Here is an 11,072-nt window from a genome sequence, read left to right as displayed (position 1 = left end):
ACAGTTTGGAACTGAGTCAGCACCTTGTTGGAACTCAGGCAGATCTTTCTAGCTAAATCTGTCTCATTTTACAAGAAAGTGCTATTACAATATATAATTTGCAACTCATTAAAGCCTCGTTCACAGGGTCATTGTTCCCTGACTTCACTAAAGGAGTTGTTCCTTTAGGGCCTTGTTGCTCCCAAGTCAACAACTGAAGGCCAAAGAGAAAGGACACCCCTTACCAAACACTATATTAAAGTGTGGCAGGAAGTGGTCATAGGCCTAGGGCCCAATAACAGATATATGTAAATGAATAAATGGATACATGGGCGTTTGCCCAGTAATTTGGAGAATAAGCCTTAGGGGCTACTGAACCTATGAGGCCCTACAGGTATATGCAGCAAATTACATGGAATGGGCTCCTCACACAGCTATTAAAAAAACAATAACATTTGTTTGATCAAAAAATATAACTAAATACACTGGGATTCTGATACCATACTGCTTATTTCATTAAAAGGAAACATTTTGTTTTTTCCTCCTTCCTATGTCTGTTGAGAGGCATCATCATCCAAACTCTCTGATGTGTAAAAGCATCAGGATTTGTTAATTAAGGATTGTTAAACTGCCCTTCAAAGTTTCCAAATGGGCGAGAGAAACAAAAACTACATAGGTAATTAAGAAATGAACTGTACAAAGGGATACAGATGAGACGTAAGCAACAGGTTGTCTATATGTGTACCAAAACTAATGAAATACACATTATAGCACATTTGCTTACAGCTACTAATCGGAAATGACTCCAGATGAATCAGTACATTTATATATGACTGTTCAATATCCATTTATATCTGGCCCATAGCAATTAATCGGTTTTTAATTAATTAGGTTTTTTTGTTTTTAGCCAGCGACATGTTAAACTATAAAAGCAACTAGTTTATTGGTTGCTGTGGGCTACTGATCAGGGGGATATTTGTCCAGTGTTGATAGATGAGCCCTCATATGTGTGCAGTTCATGCCTTGTGTGCGCCAAAATTTATGAATTACTTTGCACGAATGCAGCATTTTTATGGACTAATAGTTTTGCAATGTGTTTGTATCTGAATCCAGGGCAGAGATAGTGCTGCATAAACTGCACAGTTGGGATGTTTCACAGGAAAGAGGAAAGGCTGGGTTAAATGTTTGTTCCACAACTGTATTCCTGCTAAGGGTTATGTATAAGTCACTTGAAAGGCCCAGCGCTTCTATTTCAGCAAATTCATACAATGAAAAGGGCACCTTCCCTCTATTAGTAGATAGAGTTCAGAATTGGATATTATATACATACTCCATTATTTCAGTCTGTGGCTTTGTATACATTCTAATACAGTCTCAACTTTTGAGACTTTGATGATCAGGCTGGAAAATGGAACATTAAAGGTGCAATCCAAACCGCTGTCTGGTAGCCAAAAGTCAGTATTGTCCCATGAAAAGAGGGGCAGTTGGGAGGTATAGGTTTCTGCAGTTGAAGCAGGGCCACATCTAAGACATCAGGGAAGCTGGTATAAGCCAGAATTTGTACATTCATGTAACTCCTGAGTGATCCCACATTTTGTCCAGCCCACTTATATCATGATGTACTGTATAGTATTAAAAATATCATCTACCTACATGTATATAGTATATTATGTTATCAGAATGGTATCAGAATCACTATTTCAGAGAATAATTGTTTACCAGAAATATACTAATTGCCCAACAATATCAAACTCACTTTTCTTATTCAGGTTTCACCCCCAGAATAAAGAAGCCCTTTGTCACTCAAGCAAAATGGACAAATGCACCTCTGGGTTAATGCAGCACAACTGACAACTAATATCTCTTTCTAGAAACAACCCACCACCAGGCTATTAGCTGCTCCTTAACTGTCAGCCAAAAACATACGTTTACCACCCTTTTTTCATGCATTACATTTTTTTTTTTTTTTTTTTTTTTGACTTTACGGATCAATTTTTAATACCATAGTTGCTTGTACAGATTAGATATTTTAATTAAGTAAATGTTAAGAGTTAAGAACATCTGAAAATGTTATGTTTATTTTAAAACATTTTTGTAATGTAATGTCTTTTTATATTTTTTTGAAACACTTTATTTTCAGTATTTTGAACAACAAATATCAGTAAGCATCCGTGACAGCATTTCACATAGATAAAATGACAATCCAGAAAAGTCACACGAAATAGGCATGAGAGTACCATGCATTACATTTTTATAGCACAAAAAACAAAGAATATGTGGTTAATGACTGAAAGCAGATAAATATAAAGTAGAGAAATAAAAACAGACAAGATGTAACAAGTCATTTTTTGTTATTATTTATTTTTGTTTTTAGTATTAGGATAATCAGGATAGTTAGGCTTGCAGATGTGCCTGGAATTAGTTGTGTAAGTCGGTTTCTTAGTCTTAATGGACTAATTGCTACTGGTTCCCACTGTAATGTCAGGCCCAATATGTTGTTCAAGTTCTGTGGATTTGGTCCAGGCCCCCATGTGGAGTTGATTCGATGCAGTTCATGGGGCTCCATTGTCTGGCAAATAAAAAAAATAAATAAAAGTTATATTTCTCACCCAAATTTCCATGAGAACTTTAATAATTATATATTGTTTGAAAGTGCAAAAAAGCCGGGAGGGCTGATGGTGTGGACACGGGCTGATGGTATGGGCCCAAGGTGGGGTGGGCCGATGGTGTGGGCAAGGGCCGATAGTGTGGCCCCAAGGTGGGGTGGGCCGATGGTGTGGACCATGGGTGGGTATGGCTGATGTTGTGGGCAATGGGTGGGCCATGGGTGGAGCAGGCCTATGGTGTGGGCCATCAGTGGGGAGGGCCAATGGTGTGGGCACGGGCTGATGGTATGAGCCCAAGGTGGGGTGGGCAGATGGTGTGGGCCACGGGTGGGGCGGGCCAATTGTGTGAACCATGGGTGGCGCAGGCCGATAGTGTGGGCCATACGAGACACAGACACAGCCTGGAAACACAATTTTTAGCAATGCACCTCATAGATACATGAGGAGAGAAGAATAGAACACATGAAAAAAGGATGGAATTGGTGAGCAAATGGGGAGGGGTGGAAGCACAGAGCAGGATAACAATTAGGAAGATTAGAAAAAGAATTTTAAAATGAGAAACTTTATGGTCATTATTTTGAGCATCAATGCTCTGTGAAGTTGGACAACACTGCCCTAAGGTGACGCTGAACTACAAGAAGACCTAATGTTTGTGTAACGTTCACAATGGGGAACCGTTGTGACCGAGGATAGCCACTCCAAGGGGAGTGGATATGGTGGGAGCCCAGGGGTGTAGCCATAGGTGATTGTAGGCAAAGACATGATGATGATGAAAGTAATGGTAGGTTTATTGGCAGTCAGAATCTCAAAAATTTCTCCAACACATGCTATTACAGTAAAAAAATATATTTTATTCACATCAGTAGTTAAAAAACATGTATAGTATTTCCTCTAACGCCTAACGCGTTTCATGCTTACCCAGCACTTAGTCATAGGCAGAATCCAACTAGTCTCTCTTGCTCAGTTCCTTAAGTACTAGCACATATAGTCCCTCCCCTTAATAAAACCAATCACACACATATGTTACAAGTGCCATATATCATCCAATGGACTACTGGCTTTGTTCAAAAACAATGATCTATATGTTAGATAATACATGTTACAGGGCATATACAGAAATATAATTCGCAAATAGTCAAAAAAATAATTAAATATAACAAGTCACATCAAATGTATAATTGAGGCCTAGTGGCAACCTGGTTTGTAGGTGAAAGATCCAATATACCTCTCTTTTCTTTAATTTCATCAGAAGGTCACCCCCTCTAATGCCTGTCTTGATTTGTTCTATCCCTTGTATAGAAAAATACTTTAGATTACTGTTGTTACATTCTTGAAAGTGCCTAGTGACATTGGTTTTGCTGCTTAGTTTAATAGTGCTCACTTGATTAATATGTTCCCTGATACGTTCTTTCAATGATCTAATAGTACAACCTACATATTGCTTACCACACTTAGTGCAAGTAATGAGGTAAACTATCCCCCTACTGCAACAGTTGATGTAATGTTTAATTTTGTATGTAGTAGTAGTCACAGTTGAAATAAACTCTCCAGAGACTTTTAAATATTTGCATGTGACAACGGTTGTGCCCACACTTAAAACAACCACTGTGTCTCAGAAAATCTTGTTTACTGCTATTTATCTCTTTGAATAGACTCGGAGACAATGAGTCAGAACACAAAAGTCAGGAACAGGCAAAAAGGCTAATCGAGGTATCCAGATGGTGAGGGAAAAAATGGGGAACACAGGAACAAAGGTACTCACTCAGGAAACAAGGTAACAAGGTTTTCAGGAACAAGACATACAATGTTTCAAGGTTCAGATTCAGGTTCAGATTCAGGTTCAGGTTCAGATTCAGGTTCAGATTCAGGTTCAGATTCAGATTCAGGTTCAGATTCAGGTTCAGGTTCAGGTTCAGGTTCAGGTTCAGGTTCGCAGGTCAGGAACAAACAGAATACATTCAATGACTCAGCCCTGAGCAAAGCTCAGGGCGGGGTTTATAAAGGGAAGGTGATTAGGAAATGGGAAACACATGAGGGTAAACGAGGTGGGTGGAAAACAGGCAGATTACCAGAAACAATAGACACAATAGTTCAGGACCAGTCCCGAGAGCCCCCAGTGGCTCATGAGGCAAGTGCTGCAAATCGCCAGAACAGCACCACCAGAGTTCAAGTCACGGGCTGATCCTGACATTACCCCCCCTTGAGGATCGACCTCTGGGCGATCCCAGGATCAAATGGTCCCCCATCATTTTTAGTCCAAACACTGGGGAAATGGACAGAAGCCTTGCTAGAAACGAGAACAAGAGCTTCTTGAGGATCGACCTCTGGGCGATCCCAGGATCAAATGGTCCCCCAGCCTTTTTAGTCCAAACACTGGGGAAATGGACAGAAGCCTCGCTAGAAACAGAAGCGTGAACAGGAGCTTCACCAGGATGGGAAAACAAAACAAAGAAGTCGCTGGGGTCAGGAGCCAGATCAGGAACATTGGCAGAATTAGGAGCCAAGACATCACAGCCAGAGTCGGAAGCCAGGACATGAAGATAGACAAGAACAATACAGGCACCCATTACAGCTGGCGGACCAGGAGCTTGGACACCCATCACGGGTGGCGGACCAGGAGTACAGGCACCCATCACGGGTGGCGGATCAGGAGTTTGGACACCCATCACAGGTGTCGGACCAGGAGCACGGGCACCCTTCACAGGTGTCGGACCAGGAGCACCCATCACAGGTGGCGGACCAGGAGCACGGGCACCCATCACAGGTGGCGGACCAAGAGCACAGGCACCCATCACAGGTGGCGGACCAAGAGCACAGGCACCCATCACAGGTGGCGGACCAAGAGCACAGGCACCCATCACAGGTGGCGGACCAAGAGCACAGGCACCCATCACAGGTGGCGGACCAAGAGCACAGGCACCCATCACAGGTGGCTGCCCAAGAGCACAGGCACCCATCACAGGTGGCGGACAAGGAGCACAGGCACCCATCACAGGTGGCGGACCAAGAGCACAGGCACCCATCACAGGTGGCGGACCAAGAGCACAGGCACCCATCACAGGTGGCGGACCAGGAGCACAGGCACCCATCACAGGTGGCGGACCAGGAGCACAGGCACCCATCACAGGTGGCGGACCACGAGCACAGGCACCCATCACAGGTGGCGGACCAGGAGCACAGGCACCCATCACAGGTGGCGGACCAGGAGCACAGGCACCCGTTAGAAACAGGAAGAGGCAAGCCAGGACAGCAATACCACCACTTACAGCAATAGACCTGATAGAGACAGGATTAACCGCCCTACCAGGTCCAGTAGCAGGGAAAGTGGAACTATCCAGGGCAGGCAGGTCCTCAGGCCCGGAGGCCAGGGCAAACAGGTCCTCAGGCCCGGAGGCCAGGGCAAACAGGTCCTCAGGCCCGGAGGCCAGGGCAAACAGGTCCTCAGGCCCGGAGGCCAGGGCAAACAGGTCCTCAGGCCCGGAGGCCAGGGCAAACAGTACAGAAACTGTCTCAGGAAGAAGCAGTCGTCTGGGAGCTGGCACGGGAATGGAGTCTGGCTGGGCTGCAGGCACGGAGACTGGAACCGTCTGGGCTGCAGGCACGGAGACTGGAGCCGTCTGGGCTGCAGGCACGGAGACTGGAGCCGTCTGGGCTGCAGGCACGGAGACTGGAGCCGTCTGGGCTGCAGGCACGGAGACTGGAGCCGTCTGGGCTGCAGGCACGGAGACTGGAGCCGTCTGGGCTGCAGGCACGGAGACTGGAACCGGCTGGGCTGCAGGCACGGAGACTGGAACCGGCTGGGCTGCAGGCACGGAGACTGGAACCGGCTGGGCTGCAGGCACGGAGACTGGAACCGGCTGGGCTGCAGGCACGGAGACTGGAACCGGCTGGGCTGCAGGCACGGAGACTGGAACCGGCTGGGCTGCAGGCACGGGGACTGGAACCGGCTGGGCTGCAGGCACGGAGACTGGAACCGGCTGGGCTGCAGGCACGGAGACTGGAACCGGCTGGGCTGCAGGCACAGAGGCTGGAACCGGCTGGGCTGCAGATACGGAGGCTGGATCCGGCTGCCTTGGCATGGTAAATGGCACAGGCAGCTTTCGGGGAGCCGGCACAGGCAGCTTTCGGGGAGCCGGCACAGGCAGCTTTCGGGGAGCTGGCACAGGCAGCTTTCGGGGAGCCGGTACAGGAGCAAGGACTGGCTGGGAAGCCGGCACAGGAGCAAGGACTGGCTGGGAAGCCGGCACAGGAGCAAGGACTGGCTGGGAAGCCGGCACAGGAGCAAGGACTGGCTGGGAAGCCGGCACAGGAGCAAGGACTGGCTGGGAAGCCGACACAGGAGCAAGGACTGGCTGAGAAGCCGGCACAGGAGCAAGGACTGGCTGGGAAGCCGGCACAGGAGCAAGGACTGGCTGGGAAGCCGGCACAGTTGCAAGGACTGGCTGGGAAGCCGGCACAGGAGCAAGGACTGGCTGGGAAGCCGGCACAGGAGCAAGGACTGGCTGGGAAGCCGGCACAGGAGCAAGGACTGGCTGGGAAGCCGGCACAGGAGCAAGGACTGGCTGGGAAGCCGGCACAGGAGCAAGGACTGGCTGGGAAGCCGGCACAGGAGCAAGGACTGCCTGGGGAGCCGGCACCAAAGCTGGAGACTGGAGAGCCGGCACCAAAGCTGGAGACTGGAGAGCCGGCACCAAAGCTGCAGACTGGAGAGCCGGCACCAAAGCTGGAGACTGGAGAGCCGGCACCAAAGCTGCAGACTGGAGAGCCGGCACCAAAGCTGGAGACTGGAGAGCCGGCACCAAAGCTGGAGACTGGAGAGCCTGCACCAAAGCTGGAGACTGGAGAGCCGGCACCAAAGCTGGAGACTGGAGAGCCGGCACCAAAGCTGGAGACTGGAGAGCCGGCACCAAAGCTGGAGACTGGAGAGCAGGCACCAAAGCTGGAGACTGGAGAGCCGGCACCAAAGCTGGAGACTGGAGAGCCGGCACAGGAGCAGGTGACTGGAGAGCCGGCACCAAAGCTGGAGACTGGAGAGCCGGCACAGGAGCAGGTGACTGAAGAGCCGGCACAGGAGCAGGTGACAGAAGAGCTGGCACAGAAGCAGGTGACCGAAGAGGATGCTGGGAAACCGTAAAAAAACTAATAAACTGGGGTTCAGGTCTGAGAGGAAAAGAGGGTGACCTGGGTTTGGCAGCTGCCACAGGAGCAGAAGGTTGTGGAGGAGACAAGGGCCTAAAAACTGGAAGTGGCCGATCTGACACAGGCCAGATAGCAGTTTGTAATTCATCCTCATCCGAGTCTAGATCCTCCCAGTCCTCATCGAAGACTGAATCCTCCCAGTCATCATCAGAGACAAAATCCTGCCAGACATCATCAGTGAAATGGATGGCATCTTCTGCCTTATCCTCTCCATCCCAAGGGAGTTGCAGTTTAACAACAGATTCAGAAGGCATGGAGGGCTTTCCCAAAGGCTTCCTGCAGTTTGGCTGAGTCATTCTGTAACGTTCACAACGGGGAACCGTTGTGACCGAGGATAGCCACTCCAAGGGGAGTGGATATGGTGGGAGCCCAGGGGTGTAGCCATAGGTTATTGTAGGCAAAGACATGATGATGATGAAAGTAATGGTAGGTTTATTGGCAGTCAGAACACAAAAGGCAGGAACAGGCAAAAAGGCTAATCGAGGTATCCAGATGGTGAGGGAAAAAATGGGGAACACAGGAACAAAGGTACTCACTCAGGAAACAAGGTAACAAGGTTTTCAGGAACAAGACATACAAGGTTTCAAGGTTCAGATTCAGGTTCAGATTCAGGTTCAGGTTCAGGTTCAGATTCAGGTTCAGGTTCAGATTCAGGTTCAGATTCAGGTTCAGATTCAGGTTCAGATTCAGGTTCAGATTCAGGTTCAGATTCAGGTTCAGATTCAGGTTCAGATTCAGATTCAGGTTCGCAGGTCAGGAACAAACAGAATACATTCAATGACTCAGCCCTGAGCAAAGCTCAGGGCGGGGTTTATAAAGGGAAGGTGATTAGGAAATGGGAAACACATGAGGGTAAACGAGGTGGGTGGAAAACAGGCAGATTACCAGAAACAATAGACACAATAGTTCAGGACCAGTCCCGAGAGCCCCCAGTGGCTCATGAGGCAAGTGCTGCAAATCGCCAGAACAGCACCACCAGAGTTCAAGTCACTGGCTGATCCTGACAGTTTGTCAGTGATCTGTATGGTGAATAAAAGGAGTTTGGGGGATAAAGCTGGACCTTCTGTAGTGATGTACTTACTGCTCTTGGCTTGGCAGGGGGTGAGATCTTCATATTCTCCAGCGCTGTCCAGTCAACAGATTGATAAAATCGGTGCTGCCTTATGTCTCCTGTCGTGCCCAGGCGCTTGTTGGGATTCTTCTCTAGGAGGTAAAGAGAAAATGTCATTAAACATTGTTATAAATTCAATTACCAGGGGCACATGGCACAAATTGTTTTATTCTGGGAGACTTTCCCTTTCACTGCTAAATGCCTTAGTGATGCCTTTAAAATTTTCTGAATGTCTTTTCACTGAAACGCCTTTCTATGAGTGTGAGAATATATCTTGAGACAAAATCAGCTGTGTGTGTGTCTGTATCCAAGCCAACTCAGTTCTTGTGAGTACACAGGACAGTACACTGTCCCTGATTCTGCTGGCAAAGAAACGCTGTTCTGTATTAAGATAGAGTTGTTTTTGTGTTGCTTTAACCGTTACTTCCCTGCATGGATTCATACCCACCTCCTGCAGCAGTTCTTTGAAATCGCTGCTGAGATTCACTGGAAAAGGAGGCTGCTCATACATGACTGAATGGATCAGCTTCTGAATGGAATTCTGGCTGAATGGATATCTTCTGGTTGCCATTTTGTAAAGCATAACTACAAATGCCCACCAATCCACTCCGGCATCATATCCAGTCCTTGAAAGAATCTAGAAAATCAATGATAAATCCTTTAGTAAATAATTAAAAGCTTCTTGGAGAACCATTCCTGTAACAGTATAATTACTGTATAAGGAGGAGTACATTTAAATTCACTAATATATGTTAGGTACTGCCCAGTTAATTCAAAGTTTTTCCCTGGGCTGGTGCTCTTATTCAGTAGACAATGCACCAGTTATGGGAACTTTCTAGCATAATGTCTCACACACATCTTAAATGCTTTGCCAGTAGTAGGGTAAAATCCAAAAATGCAAATAAATAAAATCCCCCGTCATTGCTTTTCTAACAGAAAAGGAGCATTTGACTGAATTATAGACTTTATTCATGGGGGAAGTCTAACATATTGGCATTCCCCGGTCTTTTCTGGTTTCCTTGTCTTTTAAAATGTTTTCAGAGAAAGGGCATGTCGGTTGAAGTACTCTCCTTATGTCATGTTAGTAAGTAATAAAACTGAGTTTCTCACCTCTGGAGCCATGAAGAAGTAGGTTCCGAACAAGCCATATGCCTTCATGCCAGGAAACATCCCTTCTGCAACTGTGCCAAAATCTGCGATCTTCACATGTCCCTCGGCGCTAAGCAAAATATTTGGAGGCGTCAGATCCCTGAAAAACAATAATTAGAAGAATAGTTATTAGCAATTGGATGTAGAAAAGAAGGAGTCAGGATAGAAGTTGTCAGGATAAAGAGGCAAACATATAGGTGTTGCCACTGCATTCATACTGTAGGGGCTGATTGGGTCCCGCGGGTATACGTAATCTTTACAAACCAAAAACTGCAGGTGGAAGTTGCTGAGGGATATGGGTCGGTAGCAGTTGTAGTAATAGTGGAAGTGATAGATTAGGGCTGATGTGGAACAGTTTTACTTACCGGTGCACAATACCGCGTGAATGAAGATATTGGAGACCAACGATCACTTCAGCTGAATAGAAGCTTTGCAAAAAACAGAAAACAATTAAAATATAAATTATGGATCATGTCTTTGAGAAACTTCAGTTACATTTTTTCTATGCTTTAATACCTCCGTAAATGTATAATAAATAATAAACAAACGGCCTTGAAAAAGAATGCATAAAATAGCACCCTATATACACATGTTATACCCTATATACACACGTTATACCCTATATACACACACTTTATACCCTATATACACACACTTTATACCCTATATAAACATGTTATATCCTATATACACACGTTATACCCTATATACACACATCATTATCATCATCATTTATTTATATAGCGCTGTCAAGATACGCAGTGCTATATATACCCTATACACACACAATATAACCTATAAACACACATTATACCCTATATACGCATGTTATTCCCTATATACACACGTTATACCCTATATACACACGTTATACCCTATATACACACATTATACCCTATATACACAGATTATACCCTGTATACACACGTTATACCCTATATACACACGTTATACCCTATATACACACACAATATAATAGGGTTTTTAAAGGGATTTTACTTTCTGCCAAAAGCAAATAGTGCTGTATA

At 46.2% G+C, this 11,072-nt stretch overlaps 1 long non-coding RNA gene across 1 annotated transcript; it reads right to left on the bottom strand.

Moving 5' to 3' along the window:
* Positions 1-2,094: 2,094 nt before the first annotated feature.
* On the bottom strand, positions 2,095-9,603 carry LOC121399182. The gene is made up of 3 exons (XR_005964797.1): positions 9,344-9,603; positions 8,866-8,987; positions 2,095-2,548 (listed from the first exon to the last, which is right to left on the bottom strand). It is a non-coding gene; the product is annotated as an uncharacterized LOC121399182 (long non-coding RNA).
* Between the last annotated feature and the right edge of the window lie 1,469 nt (positions 9,604-11,072).

The sequence above is a fragment of the Xenopus laevis genome, chromosome 9_10S, assembly GCF_017654675.1.
Source record: "Xenopus laevis strain J_2021 chromosome 9_10S, Xenopus_laevis_v10.1, whole genome shotgun sequence".
In the NCBI taxonomy this organism is placed as follows: domain Eukaryota; kingdom Metazoa; phylum Chordata; class Amphibia; order Anura; family Pipidae; genus Xenopus; species Xenopus laevis.
Note: the sequence above shows the minus strand (reverse complement) of the source record. Positions and strands in the feature narration are given on the sequence as shown.